General features: G+C 48.1%; 1 protein-coding gene across 1 annotated transcript in view; it reads left to right on the forward strand.

Annotated features, from left to right (window-relative positions):
• The window catches only part of RHCG (Rh family C glycoprotein), a 41371-nt gene extending 27552 nt beyond the window's left edge, over positions 1–13819 (forward strand). Inside the window, exon 11 of the mRNA XM_009210907.3 lies at positions 12655–13819. The gene's annotated coding sequence lies outside the window, so the exon portion shown is untranslated. The remainder of the gene's footprint in view (positions 1–12654) is intronic.
• Positions 13820–23203: the final 9384 nt, after the last annotated feature.

Consider the following 23203-nt stretch of genomic DNA (forward strand, 5'->3'; position numbering starts at 1 on the left):
TTAAGAGGGCTAGAGGCAGTAAACTGACCCAAGTTTTTGATGTTTCCTGACATAGTTTAGCTAACGCTCATTTTAGAGTTTGGTTAGCCCTTTCTGCTCTCCTGGAGGATTGAGGCCTCCATGCTGAATGTAAATAGTATTTGAATCCAAGAGCCTTAGCAACCCCTTGAGTTATTTGGGAGATAAAAGATGTGCCATTATCACTTTGGAGGCTCTGAGGTAACCCAAACCAGGGGATTCTTTTAAGAGAAGCTTTATAGCCTCATTAGCCTTCTCTGTTCTGGTAGGGTAAGCTTCAACCCAACCAGTAAAGATATCTATTAGCACTGACAAAAACTTGTATCCTCTGCAAGCTGGCATATGAGTGAAGTCTAATTGCCAGTCTTCCCCTGGGTAAGTTCCTCTCCTCTGGACTGGTTCTATTAGAGGAGACATTTTGTTTCCTGGGTTAAGTGCACACAGTGAGCAGGCTTGACAGACCTGCTTGACCACCGAAGCTAAGTCAGGCCCAATGAAGAGCCTGTTAACCATGGCCAGGGTGGCATCTCTCCCCTATGGAAGGAGTCAACCAGGGTTTTTATAATTCTCCACTGGGCTGTTTGAGGGAGATGTATTTTTGATCCCATATACCACCAGGATCCTTTTTTTTTTTTTTTTTTTTTTTTTTTGCCCCGTCCGCCCACCCGCCCTTGTTCCTTTATTAACTGTTCTTCCTGTACTGTGTGTTCAGGATCCATTGGGAATTGTAGAAAGGAAATCAGTGCTAGGATCTGTTGGGATTGCACCCTGAGGGATGTGGCTTTGGCTTCTCTATCAGCATTTCTGTTCCCTTGTGCTATAGGGGTTAAGTCCCTTAGACGCCCCCTATGGTGGATTATAGCTATGGCCTTTGGCAGGTGTATTGCTTCCAATAGCTGAAGAATTTCAGGCCCATGCTTTATGGGGGAGTGTTTGCTAGCTAGTAGTCCCCTTTCATTCTAGATTGTAGCATGAGCATGAACTACAAGGAATGCCATATGTAGAATCTGTATAGATGTTAAGCTTTTTCTTTTGTCTCAACATTAATGCTCGGGTGGGAGCAATGATTTCAGCCTTTTGTGCTGATGTGCCAAGGGGCAGTGACTGAGCTTAGATAATGGTGATGTGATTGACTATTGCATACGCAGCTCAGTGCTCTGCATTTGACACAGAACTGCCATCTGTGAACAAGTCCTCAGAATCTGGGGGAGGCTGATCTTTTAAATTAGGCCAGCTAACATGTGTGTGCAATGACTGGCTCACAGGAATGATCTGTTATTGGGCCTACGGGTATTAATGAAGCTGGATTCAAAGTATTACAGGTTTTAAGGGTTACATCTGGATTGTCTAGGAGCATGGCCTGGTATTTGGTTAACCTTTCCCCCATCATCCAGATGTGTCCCTTTATCTCTAAGACTGACTTTACCTGATCTGGGGTTAGAACTTCCAGTGATTGGCTCAGGGTGATTTTAGTGGCTTCCTCCACTAACATAGCAGTGGCTGCTGTTGCCCACAGGCAATTTGGCCATCCCAAGGCCACCCTCTCCAACTTCTTTGAAAAGTAGGTGTTTGGTCCGGGTTCTGATCCTATTTCTGGACTAGCATTCCCAGAGCTATGCCATTCGTCTCTGCTATATACAAGAGAAGGGCTTAGTTAGGTCTGGGATCCCAAGAGCTGTAGCCTGGGTAAGGGCTTATTTCAGCTTGCAAAGGCTTCTCTCATTTCCAGGGTCCATTCCATTAGCTCATTTTCAGGCCTCCTTGTTGCTTCATACAGGGGCTTTGCCATGAGCCCTAAATTTGGTACCCATATTCCACAAAACCCAGACATTCCCCAAAAAGAATGAAACTGCTGCTTGGGGTGGGGAGGAGGGGAAGCAAACCACATATGGCTTGCACTCATTCTGGGAATACTTGCCAGGTTCCAGGTGTTAAGATATACCCTAAATAGTGGACCTGTTGGAGAGTAATCTGAGTCTTCTTTTTGAAACTTTGTATCACCTGTAAGCCAGGAAATGTAAGGTTTTTATAGTATTTTTGTCAGAAGCCTCTTGGGTTGGGCTAGACACAAGAAGGTGATCCACATACTGGAGTATATTCCCGTCCCCCAGTTTCAGACCCCTCAGATCCCTCTCTAAGGGTTGGGCAAAGAAGTGGGGGCTATCCTGAAAGCCCTGGGGGAGCACTGTCCAAGTGTATTGTTGTTTTTCTCTGGTATTAGGATTTTCCCATTCAAAGGCAAAAGGGTATTGGGACTCTGGGACCAGAGGAATGAAAAAGAAAGCATCTTTTATGTGTAGGACTGAGAACCACTTTGCATCCCCTGGCACCTGAGCCAAGAGAGTACATAGATCCACCACCAATGGGTGGAGAGAGATAACAGCCTCATTAATTATTCTGATATGCTATACTAGCTGGTATTCCCCCAAAAGCTTTAGAATGGGTAAGATGGGAGTATTGCAGGGAGAATTGCAAGGTTTTAAGAGCCCATGGGTAAGTAATACCTCAACTATGGGCACTAGGCCTTTTCTTGCTTGCAGCTTAATTGGGTATTGTTTTCAATTGGGAAAATAGCTAGGATCTTTAAGCCATATTTTGACTGGCACTGCTGTTTTGGCCTTCCCTCGTTTCCCAGTATTCCATGCTAGTGGGTTAATCTGTTTATTAATGTGGTCTGGGACACTGTCCGTATTTTTTACTATTAGCAATTTCACTAGGTGATGCTTAAATTATAGTAGTGCCCCTATTTTAACCATAGTATCTCTTCCCAGCAGGGGGACTGGGCATCTTGGTACTACTAGAAATTCCTGTTGGAAGATATGTTTCTTAAATTGACAAATCAAAGGAGGAGTAAATAATCTTGTTTGTGGCTTTCTTTCCATTCCCATAACACTTGCGGACCGGGAAGAAAGTTTTCTTGTATAAGCAGTAAGAACAGAGTAACTTGCCCCTGTATCAAAAAGAAACTTAATTTGGGTGCCCATGACCTACAGAGTTACCCAGGGCTTCTCAGTAGTAATTACAATATTCCTAGACAGGGGCAGTGAGGAAGACCTGGGGCCCCTTCAGTCTTCATTTGATTCCTCCTTGTGCACAGCTAGGGTTTTACCTGATGGAGCTCCTCGGTAGGAGCAAAGGTAATGAATTCTTCAGTGCCAGGGGTCATAATTGGTGCCCTCACATTTTCAGCAGGGGCTTGGAGGGGTATGAATACAGTCCTTTGCCCAGTTCCCAGCTTTCTTGCACTTGAAGCAAGAGCCCTTTCTGGCATCATCATTCTGGCCCTTTGGGTTTCCCTTGGATGCTTTCTGGTCATTCAGGGCATTGCCGATGATGGCTGCCATAATTTTGGCTTGCTATTTTTCTTTACTCTTTTTTTTTTCCTTCCACCAGATCATGATTGTTATACACCACAAAGGTGATATCAAGAAGCTGATTGTGATTAGTTTGTGGCCCCACCTGTAGCTTTTGGAGCTTATGTCTAATGTTTGGGGTGGATTGGTGAATGAAATGTGCCATTAATATTTTGCTTTCAGGAGAGGAAGGGTCCAGATTAGTATATTTTTTAAAGGCTTCCTTCAGTCTGCCATAAAACATGGCTGGATTTTCCTTCTTGCCCTGTGTAACCTCACTTACTTTATCATAATTTACGGCCTTAGTTATTTCCTTTTTCATTCCTCCAAGGAGAGCCTCAAGAACTTTAGCCCAGTTGTTTATACCCACGGGTGTGTTATAGTCCCAATTAGGGTCAGTAGTGGGGACTATGTCTGGGCCCAGGTGATTGCCCTGTGGGTTTTGGGCAAATAAATTGTTTGCTTCCTGGCGGGCAGCCTCAAAGATTCATTCCTTTTCAAAAGGGGTGCAACAAGTTGCTAGAATGAATTGAACATCTCTCCATGAGAGATCAAAGGCTAAGGTCAAAGTTTGGAACCCATCTGCAAATTTCCCGGGATTCTTGGAATAGCTTGCTTGCTTTTCCTTACATTGTTGTACATCAGTTACAGAGAAGGGGGCCTGCACTAGGACTGTCCCCTCTGCTCCTGCTACTTCCGCAATGGGTAGCAGGGCTGGCGGGAGAGTTGAATATGGTGTTCTCCTCCAAGTGTGAGGGGGACTTAGTAGGGTCCCCGGTGTTTTGGTTTTAGCCTCAGGAGCCCTCAGCAAGGGGTTATATGGGGGTGGTTTCTGTCACCCTGAGAGAGAGGTGGCCCTTGTGAAAAGGGGTTGTCTATATCTAGTTCTGCATTTGGACTTTCCTTTGAGGGGATTATTGGGTTTTGGTATAGTGCCATGAAGGCCTGTATGTGTGGGATTTCTGACCATGTGCCCTGCCTTTTATAAAATAGGTCTAATTGCAGGATGGTGTCATAATTAAGGCTACTATTGACCACCCGCTGTTCCAGGCTGAGCAGTTCATAATGAGGCCAAACAGTATTGCAGGAAAAGAGAATCATACATTTTCTCTTTAGATTGTCAGGGTCAAGTTGATTTCAGTGGTGGAGGATGTAGCCAAGCAGGGAATCAGGTGAAATAGATGGAGAGTTACCCATAGAGGAACAGGTGGAATTGATGGAGAGTTGCCCATAGTGGTCTGGAAAAGAGAAGAGGACTTTGACAAGTGGAGGGCTCATTAGGTGACCCAAATTTTACACGGGTCATCCCCCTGGAAAAATTCTGGGCCCTAACTGGGGTCCTGGGGGGGCATCCTTCTTTAGGGCCCCATCTTAGTCTATCGGATGTCTCTGACCTTAGATCCGACACCACTATGGAATGGTTTCCTCCACCACTGATGGCCCACTATGAACTTTCCCTCTTGTCCCTGGATGAAGGCATTGACTTCTAGAAATTAATTTTCAGTCAAACCTTTGGATTTTTTCCTATCCCACTTAAAACAATTATTTAACTTTCTAAATTTAGGTGAGATTAAATTGTACATAAATTCCCTTTTATGAATCCCCCCACATGACACACACAAACCATCTGCCCAAACCCTCTGACTTGTCCTTAGCCAGTTGAGTAGGGGAAGGGAAGAATTTAGCATAAGTAAACAAGGTTTAAGTCGCCTGAAATGTAAGCTCACCCTGGATGGGCTGCCACTGTCAACTGCATCACATGGAGGGTTCAGGGATGATAACTGGACAAGACAGAAAAGAGTCCTTCCTGCTTCCAGGCAGGCAGCTATACCCGTTCACTCCTTGGCCTTCAGGTAACACCAGAGGGTGGTCCTGGCCAGTTGCCCTCAATTATTAAAGAGCTGCTAGGAAACGGCCGCTCAAAGACTGAAAAAGAAAAGGACTTGGTCCCTCACCGAAGCCAGGCAGTGGGGGTTAGGTGCTTCCACATAGAAACCTTTTGGTTTCACCATAAAGTAGCCCTGGCCAGAAACCTGCAGTTGCCTCTGTGCATAGGCGCTATCCACCGAGGGTCCTGAGTTGGAGAGAAAAAGAGAGAAAGAGGAAAAAGAGAAAAATAAATCCTAAACGTTGGGCTTACCTCCTGACTGGCTCCCCAACATATGTAACCAGTTAAGGGTAGTTGCCTGGGTTCTTGGCGTTTTGAACAAAGAACTGGACAAAACACACAAACAAAACAAGGCAGTGAAAGCAAAGATTTAATTTAAACAAAAGTACACTCCACAGGGTGGGAGCAGCTTCGAGCAAGTGGTTCAAGAGCATGGGTTACAGAATTTTCTGAGGTTTAAATACCCTCTAGAAGTTTCCCATTGGTTCACTCTATGCAAATGAAGTAGTGGCCTGTGGCCAGTCTGATTGGTTGCTAGAGGGGAAGAGTAGGCCCACGACCAGTCTGATTGGTTGTGGGAGGGGACCAATCAGTGGTACTTTCATTTTTCAACTGCCACACAGACAAAGGAGGGGTTGAAAAGTCAGTAGCCTCTGATATCCAGTCAGCATGCGTTGGCCTTAAGTTCCCTGCTTTCAGACCCTATTCTCCTGCCTCACCTCCCTGGCAGAGATCTGGGTTGAGGCCCCTCTTTCCAAAACCAGCACTAGGTCACATAATCAGCTAGATATGACAAACGTGGGCAACTGAGAAGGTCCTCCTGGAAAACCCAACTGTAAAGTGAAGTTCCTTAGCCCTGCAGAGCCCAAGTTTCTCTCCACAGGGATACAGGGGGTGCACACAGACTGCCCCATCCGTGTGTTTGATGGTTGTACAAACCCCTCTTTGTTCTTGACTTGTGAACAATGACACAACCTGGCATGGAGCACTGACTGCGCTGGGCACCGTGCTGAGGGTCTTATGTGCCTCAGCTCATTTAGCCTCCCAGCAACCCTGAGAGAGAGAGAGGCTGCAGCATTCCCATCTTACACGTGGGGAAACTGAAGCCTAGATCAGATAAGTTACTCAGTCAAGGTCACAGATCCTTCTGATTCCAGTGTCTGAACCTGGGCTCCGTGTTCCCTGCTCTCTGACTCCAGGCTCCAGGTATTTAGGATGACCTGACAAAAGGATGGGGTTCCTAAGTAGACAATACCCTTCCCAGGGCCTCCAGACTGGGATGCACAAAAGATGGGGTTACAGCAGACTGGGGGTCACTCCAGAAGGCCCTACACATGTTCCCTATTCTCATACACACGCCCAACTTGCATCTTCTAGGGTGGAACAGTTAACAAGGGCAGAGCCCCCACTTCAGTCCACTTCTGCCTTGGCCCCTGCTTTTCCCCCCACCCCACTCCTATCCCGAGCTGCTGCCCAGTGGGAGCTCTATTTGGGGTGGGAGGCCAGGCTGGGGCCTATGAGAGCCCCAGCAAGTACAGGAAAAGGAGCCATTGTGGCTCAGTCCCAGGGATTAAGAGATACAAATTGGATGTGGATGGCTGAGACCATTGACTAAAGTCCCTGTGAGCTGAGTTCCCAAGCTGGGAGCAGCCCAAGTCCTGTCCCTGGGCAGCCTGTGCCTGAACGGTGTCCAGGCAGCCTGCTGGGCCTAATCCCGTGGGAGCTGCAGCCCAAGGAGCCCCAGAAATACCGCTGCTGGGGAGAGGGGCTGCCCTTGATGGGGTCGGGCAGCCTAACCCTGGATGCTCAGGGCAGCCGCCCTGAGAAGGGATGGGAGATGAGAAGAAGGTGCACTCACAGGAGTGTGTGTGCACATAAGCCCCTGGCCTGGGCATTGTATCTGTGTGAGACCCTCTAAAGATGGGCAACCCCATGTATTAGGGGCAGTGTCAGGCCCTTTGTGTGTCTGAGGTTTGGGGCACAGGGAATGGGACCTGATATGCCTGACTGAGGGAGTGAGGCATGAGGACGAAAGTGGCAGAGCCCCCGCCCAGCAGGCCCAAGTGGGTGCTCGGTGTGTGTGTGTGTGTGTGTGTGTGTGTGTACTTGCACATCGTCTAGCGGGGCGCTTGAGAACAGCCCTTCAGAGGTGGTTGGAGGGGCTCTGCAAATTGTAATCAGATTAAGGGACCAATCACTTAGGGCTCTTGAAAAGGCCACAAGGTTTCTAATCAGCCCTGAGCGCCCGGCCCACAAAGCCCAGAGGAACTCGGCGGGAGTCGCCCGCTGGGGGGCCAAGGGGGTGGGGGGCGTTTTTCTTCCCTCGCTGTCTCTTGTAATTATGTCAATTTGCTAGCCAAATTGTTTGCTCGAGTGGACAGGGGGGCTTGTGCCCCATTCATGTGGTAATGTGGGAACCGGCGGCCTCCTGGCTGGGAAAATAGAAGGTACCAGGGACCCTTCTGCAGGGAGCAGGCAGGCCCAGGGGGTGTGGGGCACCCAGGCCTCAGGAACTCATTCCTCACCGTCGTGGGCCTTTTTTCCCACCAATTCCAGCACCTTCCAGCTTGCGTTGTTCTCTGGGATGTCCCTTTGGGCTGGCTGAGATGAAGGATGGGGTAGAGAGGCAAGGACCCCCAGAGGGAGGGCTGGACAAAAGAGGTGACCTCCAGGCTCCCTCAAGGTGAAGGTGGGCAGCTCTCTGTACCCTGTGTCTGTTCCCTTGTGGGACAGGCTGAGGCTTGAAGTTTGGGAGCAGCAGGGGACTCAAAGATGCCAGAAAGATGGGGTCCTGAAAGGGTGAGTCGCACTACACACAGATTCAAGGACAAGCAGAGACTTGGAAGAAAGTTCTTGCTTTGTTTCCTGAGCCTTTAGGCAGGCACCAATCACTGTGCCACCCTTTGTTTACACAGAACCTGACAGCAACGCAGAGAAGTAAGTACTGGGTATCCTATTTCACAGACAAGACTACTGAGGCTCAGAGAAGCTGAGCAACTTGCCCAGCACCACAGAACTAGGAGATGAGGAGCAGAACTTTGAACCCAGCTCTATCTGATTCCTCTGCCTCTTCTGCCCTGCCCCTACCATATGGGTTCATTCCTTCCTTCAACCAGCAAACAGGAACTGGCTGTTCCCCAACCCCAATTCTGTATGAGGAACTAAGGATGCAGAAGACTAAGATGACCAAGGGAGGGCACTGTCGGGACGGTTAGCACTAGCATACTGCGGTGTGTGCTGCAGTCACTGTCAGCGTGGGGCTGTGGCACACAGCAGTGTCAAGCCTTGGACACATTGCTCAGGAACAAAGGTCATTAGGAACAATGGTTGTTATCAGTCCAGACACAGAACCTGCAGTGCATGCATTTCTCTGCCTCCTGGGCTACTCAGAAAGGGTCTTCTCTCCTCCCCAGGTCCCCCTTCAGCATGGAAAGACTCCTCCTCTCTTCCCTGGGTGTGGCACCCCCAACTACTTTGTTTCTCAGATTTGAAGGCCTTGTCCACCCTGGCCACTTCCCACTGGACCCACCTGGGTCATCAGTTTCCTTGTGAATGTGAAGATCCCCCTGTCCACAGGTGTTCACAAGACCACCGTCCTCACCACCCACCCTGCCTTCACCACCAGTGCCCCTCACTCTTCCATTCCAGGGCCATTGGGATGTGCCCTGCTGCCAGCTGGCAGGAGGCTGGGGTGCGGGGTGGTATTGGGAGTCAGGGTGTGGAGAGAGATCTCAGAGATCAGAACCCCTTGTCCCCCAACTGGGAGAAGAGGCCAGAGTTCATGTTTACTTCCATATGGGAGATGGCCAGAAATCCATTCTTCTTAGAGCAAATCCAACTGGTTAGGCAGTTACCATATGACTTCCACTGGGCAAAGTAGTAGGATGCAGGAGTGCAGGGAGGCCTAGGCACTCCCTAAAGTTCCCCAGCCCTGTGAGGAGAGGCAAGACTGAAACCAATGACATAGTACCCAGTCCAGGACAGGAGAAGACTAAAGACCAATAACAGCAAACACAAGGCACTTCTATGTGCCAGGCACAGCTCTAGGCACTTTACATATATTATTAATTCATTTAACCTTCACAATAATCCTATGAGGTCAGTGCAGTTATTATCTCCATTTTACCTCATGAAGAAACTGAAGTACAGAGAAGTTGAGTAACTTACCCACAGCCACACAGCTAACTGCAGAGCAGGCCCCTGACCTCACTTCCCTCCCTCCTGGCAAAACCTACAGAGAGCGCTTGGATTTGAAGAGGCAAACAGGAGAATATCCATTCCAGCTTTCTAGAGACCATGATGTCTAGGCTGAGTCCTGAAGGACCGGTAGGAGTTACTCGGGCAAAGGATTGGGGATGGAGGGACCAGTGTCTGGGAGGCAACAGAACATCCAGATCAGGAGTGGTGAGGCCAGAGGGGAAGGCAGGGACCTAACCAAGGGCAAATGTGGATCCTATACTAAAGCTAGTGGCAATGAGTCATTGAAGAGTTTTAAGCAGTAGGGGTGACAGGATCAGGAACAGCATTCTCCACTCCCTTCCTCGCTGTTGGGGATACCAACCTCAGGGCTTCATTTAATTCTAGGAATTGTCACACTCAGTTTTGCCCCAGGGCCTTTGCATAGGCTGTGCCTGATGCCTAGAATGTTCTACACACCCTATCCCATTCCATTTTTTTCACTGCTACGCATGCCTTTTTTGTACTCTGTACTTTTTCTCCATAGCAGTAATCAAGTTTGTGTTGCTATACTTCTTTTTTGTTTGTTTGTGTGTGTGTGTGGTTTTTTGTTCTTGTTTTTGTTTTTGTTTTTTTGAGACAAAGTCTCACTCTGCCACCCAGGCTGGAGTGCAGTGGCGTGATCTCAGCTCACTGCAACTTCTGCCTCCTTGGTTCAAGAGATTCTCCTTGTCTCAGCCTCCCAAGTAGCTGGGATTACAGGCACCCATGATGGTGTACTTCTTTGTGCCATTTGGCCAGTCTCCCCAGTTCCAAAGGGCAGAGACCCCATCTGCCAAGGGATGAGCTGGGCACATTGCAAGACTGATCATTACTTGTTGAATGAATGAGTGAAAGAATGAATGCATGCATTCACTTTGGCTACACTGGGAGAATGAGATGGAGGTTAGCAAGCAGAGATACCCTTTATGAACACTTATGAGGCTTTTCTGGGACTGACCCAGGTCAGCGACATATAGGCTGTGAATGTGGGTGGCAGGCGTGTGAATTAAGACAACAGACATACTGAGGGGCTTGGGAATTAATTCTGATGCACGACTTATAGGACCTAAATCTACCACCTGCTGCATTCTTCCCTTTTTTGAGCAGGGGCTGTAAGAGTAGAAGACCCAGATCCTACCTAGATAATTTTTTCCTCAGCCTAGAAACCCCATCTCACCTTACACACCAAAAAAAAAGTTGGAAAGTTGTTCTTTGAGTTGGAGAAGGAGATAACCAGAGTGAAGTGTCTAGGCACAGCACAGCCAATCAGGATGGCAGGCAGTAAGAGTGGACAAGGCTGTCACCCTTGGAACTTGCTTTGGGTGCAGAACACCTAGCAGGACCCCCATGCTGACCCTCCTTTCCTTGCTTGCTGATACACTTGGACGTGGCTTTTGGCCCCTGTCCACTCTTTTCTTGTTTCCTGAAGGCACCAACAGATGCAAAGCCACCGTATTAAAAGATTTTATGCCTGAAACTCTCCTAAACAAAGAATCAGAGCTAAGGCCAGAAACTCTCCTAAACAAAGAATCAGAGCTAAGGCCACAGGGCTGGACCACATAGGACCACTGGTAGAGACTGCTAATTGTCCCACTCTACCTATTCTACCCTTCATAACTATTTGTAGAATAAAGGGGCATGTAGCCTCTCAATATAAAACTACATTTCCCAAACTCCTTTGCCACTAGCATGTGGTCACATGATCAAATTCTGGCCAATGACTGGAAGTGGAGTACACAACTTCCTAAGTCAGGCTCCAGGAAGGAAGCACTTTTCTGTTCCTGCTCCCTGACATGCAGATTAAATTGAAGTTGCATGTTAACAAAGGCAGAGCAACAAGACAGAAAGAGTCTGGGTCCCTGATAATTATGGGGCCACCATTCCAGCACTAGGCCATCCACCCAGATTTTTATGTAAGAAAAATAAACTTGTGTTTAAGCCCTATTCTTTTGGGTCTTTTCATGCAGCAACCAGACTGACATCCTGACAAATATACAACCCATTGTAGAGGGATAGGAAGGGCTCAGAGAAGGGGGTGTGGGTTGGAAACACATCTTAAAGTTGAGGATTTGTGAATCTCAGTCTGTAAATTAAGGCAATAACACCCAATCATTCTGTCACCCCTTTCTTCTCTCCCCAGCCTGGGAGAATTTTTCTCTATTCCAAGGGTGTTGGAGAAAGGAGAATCCCCTCCTTCCTCTGCTTCTCCAAGATATTGTGTCTTTGCTCACAAATCTGAATTTTTCTAGGGGCTTGGGCATTGAGAAGCAGAAGCCAGGAAGGTGGTAGTATACCTGTATTTCCTGGACAGCCCCATGCCAACAGGATAGCAGTGAGTACAGAGTAGACTACCCAAATGGGAGCAAAGGAAAGAAAAATACAGGCTCAGGGGAAGGACATAACTGATAGCTATTTACTTGGACTCAATGGCACATGTGTGACTGGGGAAGGACCCAGAGTCTCACCTCACCAAAGTGAGGAAAGACATGCAGTTGTGTCCAAGCCCAGAGATAGTTGGCTTCACTAAACAACATCCAGGATGGTTTATTCATTAGCATTTTTTTTTTTTTTTTTTTTTTTTTTGAGATGGAGTCTCACTCGGTCATCCAGGCTAGAGTGCAGTGGCATGATCTAGGCTCACTGCAACCTCCACTTCCTGGATTCAAGCAATTCTCCTGCCTCAGCCTCCCAAGTAGCTGGGATGACAGGTGCGTACCACCACGCCCAGCTATTTTTTGTATTTTTATTAGAGACGGGGTTCACAGTGTTGGCCAGGCTGGTCTCGAACTCCTGGCCTCAAGTGATCCACCCGCCTTGGCCTCCCAAAGTGCTGGGATTACAGGCATGAGCCACTGCACCTGGCCTCATTAGCATCTTGATATAAGGAAAAGAGGAGATGTTTTGCAGTTAGATAGACTTAGATTGAAATCCATCTTTGCCAGTAATTACATATGTGATCTTTGGTAGATCGCCTCACTTCTTTGAGACTCGGTTTTCTTATCTGTAAAATGTGGAAAATAACATCTATCTCAGAGTGAGTTGTGAGCATTAAAGGGGATAATTAGCACAAAGCAGATGGACAACAAATACTATGAATATGTAGATATAAAAAAATAGATGATCCCACTTTCTGGTATTCTTGCCCTTGTGTAACCTTTTCTCCTTTTTGTTTGGCAGGACCTGGAACTTGCTCCTAATGAATAGAATACAGCAAAGGTATGGGATGCAGGTGATTCTGTGTACCTGGTTACATAATTAAATAGATAAGATTGTAGCACCTGTCTTGCTGGAGTGTTTCACACTCTTGCTGGCTTTGATAAAGCAGGTGGCCATTTCAGGTCCAACTGAGAGTGGCTTGTAAAACTGAGGGCAGCTGACAGCCAGCAGGAAAATGAGCCCTCAGTCCTGTAAATGCAAGGAACTGAATTCTGCCAAGAGTTGCATGAGCTTGGAAGTAGATCCTTCCTCAGTCAAGTTTCCAGATGAGGACCCAGTCCTGACCCACACCTTGATTGCAGGCTTGCAGAGGGCCCAGCTCAGCCATTCCAAGATTCTTGACCCACAGAAACTGAGATAATACATATGCGCATTGCCTGCCTCTGAATTTGTGATAATATTGTTCTGCAGATATCTATATCTAGCTATCATAAATGATGTATGTAAACAACCATGTATCACACATTTGTTTGGTCAAGCATGGTATCCCATCCCTCTGACCACAGTGATTGGCACAGATAAGGGCACCTGACAAAGCTAGGCCAATCAGCCTTCTTCCCTGGGATTTCGTAAACAAAGGCAGAGAAAAAGGAGCCTTGTCTTTCCTCTTGGCTTGCTCAGACACTATGACGTAAGTTTATGGTTGTGAAATCCATGTTCTTCTCCTGCTGCATGGAGGAAACTCTACACAGCAGGAAAGAATAAAACTGGCTCACAAAGAGGAGCCCTGAGACACATTGAAAAAGGCTGATTGCCGTAATTTGAGTAGCAGGGACTGTGACACCTGAGGCCAGTCCAGCCCTAGATATCCCAGGTTCATGAGCCATTAAATTCCTCTTTTTGCTTGTCCTGGCTCCCCTTGTATTCCCTGAGCTCCTGGAGGTCAGAGCATCTGCCAGCTTCCACATAATGTCCCCATATGGCCCAGCTCTGAAGGTTTTTGCAGAATAAGTATAGAAAATGGTGACTGGATGTGAGAACCTTACTATGTGTCAAGGTCCCCAAAGAGCATTCACTTATATGACCTTATTTGATCTTTACAAACAATCATAATCATTACTGCATGAGTTAGACGGTTTTGACTATTACTATTGGGAAAACCCCAATAAAATGGCTTAAATCATAAGAGGATTTATGAATTCATATAAGAATCTCCCCAGGGACATTCCAGGCTCATGTATCCATCCAGTTTTGCTTTCCTATGAGTCTTACGGCTCCACACCTCTTGCCATTGGCTTCAACCTGAGGTCAATATAAAGGTGGCGAGCAGCTCTGGGCATCACATGCAGACCTAGCAATGCTTAGGGGAAGAGGAATAACCATCTCTTCCTTTTGTGTACTTTCTTCTTTTCAGACATGTTTTTAAGTTAAATTTTATATATATATATATACAAAATTATATATAAAATTATATATATATATAAAAATATATGTTGGTTTCATTTTAGTTCTAGAGTCTTTTTTTTTTTTTTTTGAAAACTGATGTTATTTTTCAGCTTACCCCCCTTGTGTTTCTATCAGTTTTAGAACATTCTGTAATTCAGTGGTTCTCAAGTGTGGTCTGGACCATCAGTATCACCATCATTTGGGAACTTACTTGCTACAAACACTTGAATGAATGCCTACCAACCTGTTGACTCAGAAGCACTAAGAATGGGTCTGGCCATCGTATTTTAGTGGCACTCTGGGTGATCCTGATGTATGCTCAAGTTTGAGACCTACTGCTCTAATTTACTTATTTATTTATATTTTTTGAGACAGAGCGAGAGCAAGAGCTCTGTTGCCTAGACTGGAGTGCAATGGTGTGATCATAGCTCACTGCAACCTCAAATGCCTGAGCACAAAAGATCCTCCCACCTCAGCCCAAATAGCTGGACTACAGGTGCACACCACCACACTCAGCTAATTTTTTTAAAAAAAATAGAGACAGGGTCTCACTATACTGCCCAGGGTGGTCTCAAACTCCCGGGCTTAAGAGATCCTCCTGCCTCAGCCTCCCAAAGTGTTGGGATTACAAGTGTGCACCTCCACACCGGCCTCCACTCTAATTTATTTACCTATTTCCCTGTTGACATTCAAGTTGTTTCCAATTTCTTGTTACCTGTGCTACCATACAACGCTTTTTATGTGCTTTTGCATCCTGTAAGAACATCTCTTCTCTCAAATTTTTCTTGGTTAATTTTTCACGTTGACTCTTCCAGATGAGTGAGTCTGCTTGTAATTTCCAATCTCAGTGGGATTACACTGAATATATGCTTTAATTTGGGAAGGACTGACATCTTGACAATATTGAGTTTTCCCATCAAATATTGAAATCCTACAGGATTTTTAAAGTATAAGTCACACAATTATATGTAATTTAGTTATGCTTTATTATTATCCCAATTGTAACAATTGTAGAAGATACTTTAATGCTTTTCTCCTTTCCCTGAATTTTATGAAATTAGGAACATAATCATGTAGGGTCAAGTGTATGATCTTCTTGTTTTTCTTGAGATTGTCTCATTTCTTATGTTGGACTCTCAATTGTTATTCTGTTATGCTTATGTCTCTTTTTGAGAGCAAAGAAACCTTTCCCAGAAATCCCCCAATAGACTTCCCATGTTCTCTTGGCTATGACAGTTTTAACAATGTCGCTCTTAAATTATACCCCTCCCTTTGAGAGGTGAAGTCTATACCCTCCCTTGAATCTGAGCTAGGTGGGTCAAGCTCCTGCTTGACCAATAGACTAGGACAAAAGTGACACTGCCAGTTTCTTAGGGCCCAGACCATAAACAATCGTCAGCTTCTACTTCTTGTCTCTTGGGACCCAGCCAAGCAGGAGTCCCCTGGCCCCCAGCCTAGGCTGAATGACCAGTCTACAGCTGGCACAACTTGCCAGCCATGTGCGTGAGCCCTCTTGGAAACGGGCCTTTTAGTCCCAGTCAACTTTGCCCAACTGACACCACATGGCAGAGACAAGTTGTCCTCACTGTTTCCTCCCCAATTACAGATGTGTTGAGCAAAATAAATGCTGCGATTTTAAGTTTTGAAGTTGTTTGTTAGGCTGCAGTAGATGACTGTGCCAATGGCACAGCACACTTTGATGCCTAAACCACTCACTGGTGTGGGGACTGGGACCTCTATGAATGACGTAAACCACCCAGAACCCTCCCCCAGAGGGTGGGGCTAGTGCTATTAATAGAACTGGGTTACCCTGGGGCTGGGCACAGTGGCTCACACCAGTAATCTCAGCACTTTCGGAGGCCGAGGCTGCCAGATCACTGGAAGCCAGGAGTTCGAGACCAGCCTGGCCAACATGGCAAAACCCCATCTCTATCAAAAATACAAAAATTAGCCGGGTGTCATGGCACGTGCCTGTAGTCCCAGCTACTCGAGAGGCTGAGGCAGGAGAATCGTTTGAACTTGGGAGGTGGAGGTTGCAGTGAGCTGAGATTGTGCCACTGCACTCCAGCCTGGGTGACAGAGTGAGACTCCATCTCCCCAAAAAAAAAAAAATTATCCTTGGGCCTTTAAGTTGCTCAGCAAGTCAGTATACACAGTATCATAGTACGATATATACAACTCTTTACAGTAATATGCACGTATAAATGTGTCACGGATATATAAGGTGTAGTATGCAAGAAAGTGCATATTCAACTGTACTTGCACAGTATTTTTTATTAAAAACATCTTGAGTGTGAATCATTATGTGCCTGTCGATTAAATGCATACAAGATAAACACCACTCACTGTAAATGCTAGAAGAAGGACTCACTCATTGAATAAACAAAAGAATGAGCCTGGCCTATCTGCTCATCTTTCCCCTCAGACATCTCCCCTGCTGGCCAAGTTTTGTTTGTCTTTCTCTTGTGCCTGAAATGCCCCCACCTGAGTCGCTGAGAACAAGACAGTGAAGTGTCCCAAAGGCCATAGTTATGAGCAGCACACCAGTGCCTGATACGTGATCCAGCCTCCCTAGTTGGCTGCTACCCCCGGTTGCAATGAAAGGTCACTTAGTTGAGCCCCTGGATACACCAGGAGCTGCATCTGAAGCATAAATTGTGTGTGTGTGTGTGTGTACTTACACACATGGGTACTTGTGAAAAGCTGTGTCATTAAGGACCTGGCATTTCTCATGTTCCTAAGAGATGCCACCATGGCGTGATGTCAACCAATAGCCCCAATCTCATCTCACACAGGGAAGGGAAGGATAGGGGTACCCCCAGTATTTTAAATCCCCTAGACTGTACTTGAGGGTATTGTAGGGGAGGAGAACTTTATGTTTCACTTGATCCCCTCCTGTGCTGTTACCCTAAAAACCAGTAACATTTTTTTTAAATTTTAAGAATTTGAAAAATTGTGTCTCACCTGTTCCCAAATAAATGTAAACTCCTTTGATGGGCAGGTGGGGTCTCCCGTCTGCAGCGCCTCCCTGGATATCAGCATAAGCCCCGCTTCTGCCTTTCAGAGCATGGTCTAGAACAGGTGAGTCCTGGAAGTCTGCATCGTGGACCCAGCACAGGGGTAGCTCTGGCTTCACCTGGGCTTCAGATGCAGGTGGGCATGGCCCGGGCATCACAGCAAAGAGCAAATCATCTGGGAGGGTGCTGATTCTCACCCCTCAGAGCCTGAGAACCACAGAGACACCCCCCACCCCCTCCCACATCCCACCCGTCAAGGGCAACTTCCAGACCTGGAACTGTGCGCTCCCTGCCTTCTCTCCTCCCCTGGCCTCTCACCTCCTCTCCTCTTGGTCTTTTTCCTTCTCTCTCTCGCTCTGTCTCTGGCTCTCTCTGCCTCAGTCTTGTTCTCTGTCTCTCTGTGTCTCTCTATCTCTCCAGGCAGCCCCATTTCCTGTCTCTCTCTCTCTGATCTATATCTATATCTATATCAGTCTTTCTCTATATCGATCTGATCCTCATCCTCCCTCTTTCTTTCTCTCCTCCTCTCTCTCTTTTCCTCTCTGCTCCCTTGCCTCCCTTCCCTTCTCTCCCTCTACATCTGCCTCCTTGTCGCTCTCTTCTTGTTTTCTCTCTCTCTGTGGCTGTCTCTCTCTTTTTCCGTCTCTCCCACTCTGGTCTCCTCTCGCTCCCTCTCGCCCTCTCTGGAGGATGCTGCAGGATCATGCCAAGCCCAGAGGGAAGGTCAGGGCACCCTGCAGGGACCAGCACACCATGAACCTGTCACTTCTGCCTCCAGCCTGGGAAATAGCAGGGCTCAGGAAAGCCGAGGAATTGCAGTCACTCTAGACAGAGCATCTCAATCAGGACTGACAACCAAAAGCAGAAGCCCCACAGTCAGAGGGCTGCAAACCTGCTCTGGGGCACTACGGACAACTGGCATGGGTTTCTGGGCACCAGCTCTGCACTGCAGCCCCCTTCTGGCTTCAGGGCAAGGGGGCCAGAGGGAGAATCTGGATTCGTGTGGCCACATTGGAGCTTCCCTTGCCTGCAGAAGAGAGGAGGAGGAACTCAGTGAGGCAAAAAACAAAAGTCTCAAACTCTACTCTCTGCAAGCTATGAATCAGCATTTTTTAATTGGCAAATTTCCCATTTTTTAAAAGTCTAAGTTTTCCCCTGAGGGTCTGGCACCACTGGGCTTACCCTGGCAGATCATTGCACATTCCCCTGTCTCCCTGGCCCCTCCTTGGAAAACCTGGTTGCTCCCCTACGGTAACCTGCCTGGCCTCTGTGAGCTCCCAACTGTGTGGTGTCTGGCAGAGCAGAGAGGGTCTTTGAGCAGAAGTGGTACCACTAACTTATCACGTGACATTGGGCATGTGCTCTCTGGGCCTCCGCTTTCTAATCTGTAAAATGGGAGTTTAGGTGAGCCCAGCAGTAGGACTTACCTCTTTTTTTTTTTTTTTTTTTTAAGACAGGATCTCACTCTGTCACCAAAACTGGAGTGCAGTGGCAGTGGCATGATCACAGCTCACCGTAATCTCAAACTCATGGGCTCAAGGGATCATCTTACATCAGCCTCAGTAGCTGGGACTACAGATATGCACCTCTATACCTGACTAATTTTTTAAAATTTTTTAGAGATGAGGTCTCAGTATGTTGTCCAGACTAATCTTGAACTCCAGGGCTCAAGCGATCCTCCCACCTCAGCCTCCCAAAGCCCCAGGGTTACAGGTGTGAGCCACTGTGCCTGGTAGGACTTACCTTTTTGAGCACCTGATGAAAGATATGGAACTTCTTCCTAGAGAAAAAGTCTGTGCATAGAGCTGCCTGTGATTTCAGTGGTTCACATGTCCCTCCCCTGGGGGCGCTGGGTCCCAGGCTAAGAACCCCTGCTCCGCTACAAGGTCCCTTCACCCACCATCTCAGCCAACTGAGTCTGGGTTCAGGCGGACCCACCGACTGAGGTCTGGCTGCTGGGAGCCACCCCTTCCCGGGTGAGCCAGGGCTCTGCCTGTTTCAGGGGCAGTCCCTGCTGCCCATCGATATGCAGGAGGGGTCTGGGCTGGCGCTAGATTAGCATAGAGCACTCCAGGAGGTGAAGGCCCACCGGGTGGCTTCTGTGTGCAGCGCCCGCCTTTGTCCTGGCCCAGGGACCAAGCAGGAGAGCCCAGGCGGCTCCTCCACTTTTGACTGCCAGATGAAAAGGGACGACATAAAGAGGCTGCCCGGGCCAAGCATGGGGGCGCTTTGTGTCCCTCCAGACGGAGTTACAGACGTCTGTGAAACATCAATTACAGCTGAATAAAGACGTCTGCTCAGCCCAGACGCGCCTCCTTTCAGCCGGGAGGTGTTTCCAGGCCAGGCTGGGGATGCCTTTGGCAACCTAATTTGTGACTCTGTAAGCAGCCCTGGCATTCATCACACCCAGAGAGGATGGGAACGGTCTAGGGTGGGCTGGCCCAGGGCGAAGCACAGCTCCAGGAGGTGTCCTGGAATGCGGGTGGGGGTGGGGAAAGGAAGAAGCCACTGACCTCCCTTTCCCTCTCCTCCAGGCCAGGATGGTGGGGAGGGTGCAAACTGGGAGCCACATGAATCCCCTGTATTAACCAGGCTCCCTACCCAGGCCTTCATCCATGCTAGAGTCGCTCCTTGCTCCAACAGCTCCTGGCTGTAACAAATTAGGGTTCACTGGTCCTTTTCCCTGATGGGCTGGTGAGATGTGTTGTAAGGGGACAGGAAAAAAGAAAGCCTCAGACTCAAGTCCCACGGCTACCAGAAAAACTGAGCCCATTCCTTGACATCACTGAGTCACAGGACCAACCCTGGCCCACCACCCTCTTGCCGTGTGAAATCAATAAGGCCGCATTTGCCTTAAGTCCCTGTCCATCAATTACTTGCAGCCGGAAACAGTTCTACCTGAACATATTCCTGGTCTTGCACTTTCAGAGTGACAGAAGGGCTTGTGCCATTTAGCGCCACCTTGGGAGGATGTGGCAGGGCCATGATGGGCATGAGGACCCAGGACAGGGCACTGGTTCTGGGCAAGGTGAGCTGGGCTACCCCTTTCTAAATGGTGGTGGTCTCTGGGATGCCCTTGCCGCAGGAGACCTCATCCCTGGGCAGTCTTGGGCAGCAAAGGCATTTCCTGAGGACCCCATGCACCCAGGGGCACTTGTCCTGAAACGTGCCCAGCAGGACCAGGCCAATGACCCTTTGGCCACCATGTGTCAGACCCTGAACAAAAGCCAGTGAGCCACCTCTTATGGGAGTATGGAGGAGAAAGGGCCCTAACAAAAACCTTCTTGCGTCCTAAGCACCCACTTCTCACCCTATCTTGGATGAGGTGTGTTTAGAAGGCCCCAGAAAGCTGAAAGAAAGTCCCACGATCCACAGGACTTAGAGGCAGCCAGTGGTGGGAAGAGGATCATATCCTCCGAGCCAGCCTGCACAGGTACAATCCTGGCTCCACTGCTCACCAGCTGGGGGACTTCAGTAAGTCAGTTGACTTCCCCGTGCCTCGGTTTCTAGACTTGCCAATGTAAGGATGCAGGCCCTGGCACACCTGGAGCAGGCGGCAGGGCTGGGGTTCCAACCCAGGGTGGCCTGCCTCCTGAGCTCGCGAGCGCCCCACTCCCCAAAGTCCTGGGGAATGTGGAGCCTCAGTGCCCACTTTGACCTGGACTGTGTGAGGCAATGGCCCAGAGGGAGGGGGAGCTCCCTCCTTTCCTCCAGCTCCTCCTCTCCTGGGTGTCACTCACACCTATCAGTCCCCTGCTCCTGCCTGTGGCTGAAGCATCTGTAATGTGAGGAAGGGCCCAGGCCTGCGTGTACCCAGGTGTGCCTGTGTGCTTACAAGTGCATGTTGTGTACGAGCCTGTGTGCATGTGATTGTACGTGTGTATGTGTCACAGATACATATGGCTGGGGCAGAGACCACGAACCTGCCTGACACTCTGGAGGTGCAAGACAAAGAGGGGCCACAGCCATGTCTGGATGATTGGGTAAGTCCTGATGTGAGGCCAGCTAAGTAAGACCAAGGAAACTGGGATGGATGCCCCTGAGGAAGGAAAGGGAAAAGCAGGCTCAGCCCTGGATACTCACGTGGCCAGGCCATAAGTGGTGTTGTCCCAGGGCATGCACCTCCTATGACAGTGTATACCCACTGGGGTGGGCATGTAGGATCATTCATATTAATTTTTTTGAGTAGCTAACACTTTCTTTTTTTTTTTTTTTTTTTTTTTTTTTTTTTTTGAGATGGAGTTTTACTCTTGTCACCCAGGCTGGAGTGCAGTGGCACAATCTCGGTTCACTACAACCTCCACCTCCCAGGTTCAAGCGATTCCTGCCGCAGCCTCCCGAGTAACTGGAATTACAGGCAGCCACCACCACACCCGGCTAGGTTTTGTATTTTAGTAGACACAGGTTTCACCATGTTGGCCAGGCTGGTCTTGAACCCCTGACCTCAGGTAATCTATGCACCTCAGCCGCCCAAAGTGCTGGGATTAAAGGCATGAGCCACTGCCCCCAGCCTTAAATAGCTAATACTTCCATCTAGTACAAAAAAAGTTCTGCGGTGAAAAGTCTTCATGGCCTTGTCACCCATCTGCTCAGTTCTCACCACTCCCTAAAAGATAATCACTGTTATTAGTTTCTTATGTGTCCTTCCAGAGCTTCTTTGTACATAAACATGTACAAAGAAGAATGCATGACAATGCAAACGTGACTCTTATTTTCACACAAAAGGTGGCATAGTGCACTATGTCATGCTGTTTTTCTTTATGGTAGTGTGTCATGGGGATCTTTGCAACCTTTCTCTATCAGAGCAAGGAGATCGTTCTCATTCTCTTACTCAGCTACATGGTTTCACCTGAACCCATCCTCTCTTGAGGCTCATTTGGGTGGTTTCCAACTTTTTTCACAAATGATGCTGCAACAAATAGTCTTGCACATAAGTGAGTTCTCACAGTATGAGTGTACCTGTAGGATAAATTCCCAAAATGGGCCTTGCTGGACCAATGCTTATATGCATTCGTAATGGTGCCAATCTTGCCAAATTGCCCTACAGGCAGCAGGTACCGCCCCCAACCCACAGCTTATCATTAGGATCTTAACCAGGGTGGGTCACTGACTATTTAGGTCTGGGTTTCTTTTGGAATCAGCTCTCTGTCGGAGATTGAGAGGGGATTTCCTTCTGCAGCATGCTGGCCTTCCCGCTTCCTCCAGCCCTGGTCCAGGCCCACACTAAGCCATGCACACGTCTTGGCTTAGCCAGCAGTGAAAGGGCCTTTCCAACTTTCCTAGCCCAGCACATCTGTGCAGGGGTCTGCACAGCCACACACAGAAGCCCTGTTCATGCTTGTGACTGTCTCTCTTTCTCTCCTGCCCATTCCTCTGAAACAGTCAATAAGGATGGAGCTCCTTTGCCCCCAAACCTCTGCCACCACCACACAAATACACAAAAATCCCTTCTGAAAAATGCAACAGTAGAGCCCTAAAGGAAGAAGTACATCTTTCCATGTTTACTATTTAACAGATCCATGAGCGCCTGCTATGAAGCTGGCACCTGCTAAGTGCTGCAAATGTGACTTTTGATGTTGGCCAAGTCTCTTGACATTCAGGCCCCAGTGTCCTCTTGAGTAAAAAGGGGCATGGACTCTGAGGATTCCAAGTTTCCTTCTAGCTCCAATGACCTACCACCCCCAAATCGTGCTGTCATTGCATGTATATATCAATGGAAGAAGGCTTGGAAACACTTCCACAGACTGACTAATGATGGCAGTTGTTTGCAACAATGACTTCAAAGAGATCAACCCGGAGAGCCCTTTGCAAGCTGGTGAAGAGTTTTGTGTGTGCGTGCGTGTGTGGTGTGTGGACGCGTGTTCAGTGAGGTCTCCCATGACCTCCTGCCAACTACACGAAGGCTAGGTTTTGGATCAGCCAGTCCTTGTTGGAAATCCTGTTATGACCACTTCTGAAGTTTGTGAATTTGTGCCTCTGCTTGCCCGTTTGTAGAAATGGGCGTCTTCACATTTCTCTCAGGTGGCTACTGTGAAAATTGAATGAGATCTTTTAAAGTGTGGGCACCCAGCAAGTGCTCAGCAAACATGATCTGACTTCCTGGGAGT

Source organism: Papio anubis, chromosome 7 (assembly GCF_008728515.1).
Source record: "Papio anubis isolate 15944 chromosome 7, Panubis1.0, whole genome shotgun sequence".
NCBI classification, from domain to species: Eukaryota; Metazoa; Chordata; class Mammalia; order Primates; family Cercopithecidae; genus Papio; species Papio anubis.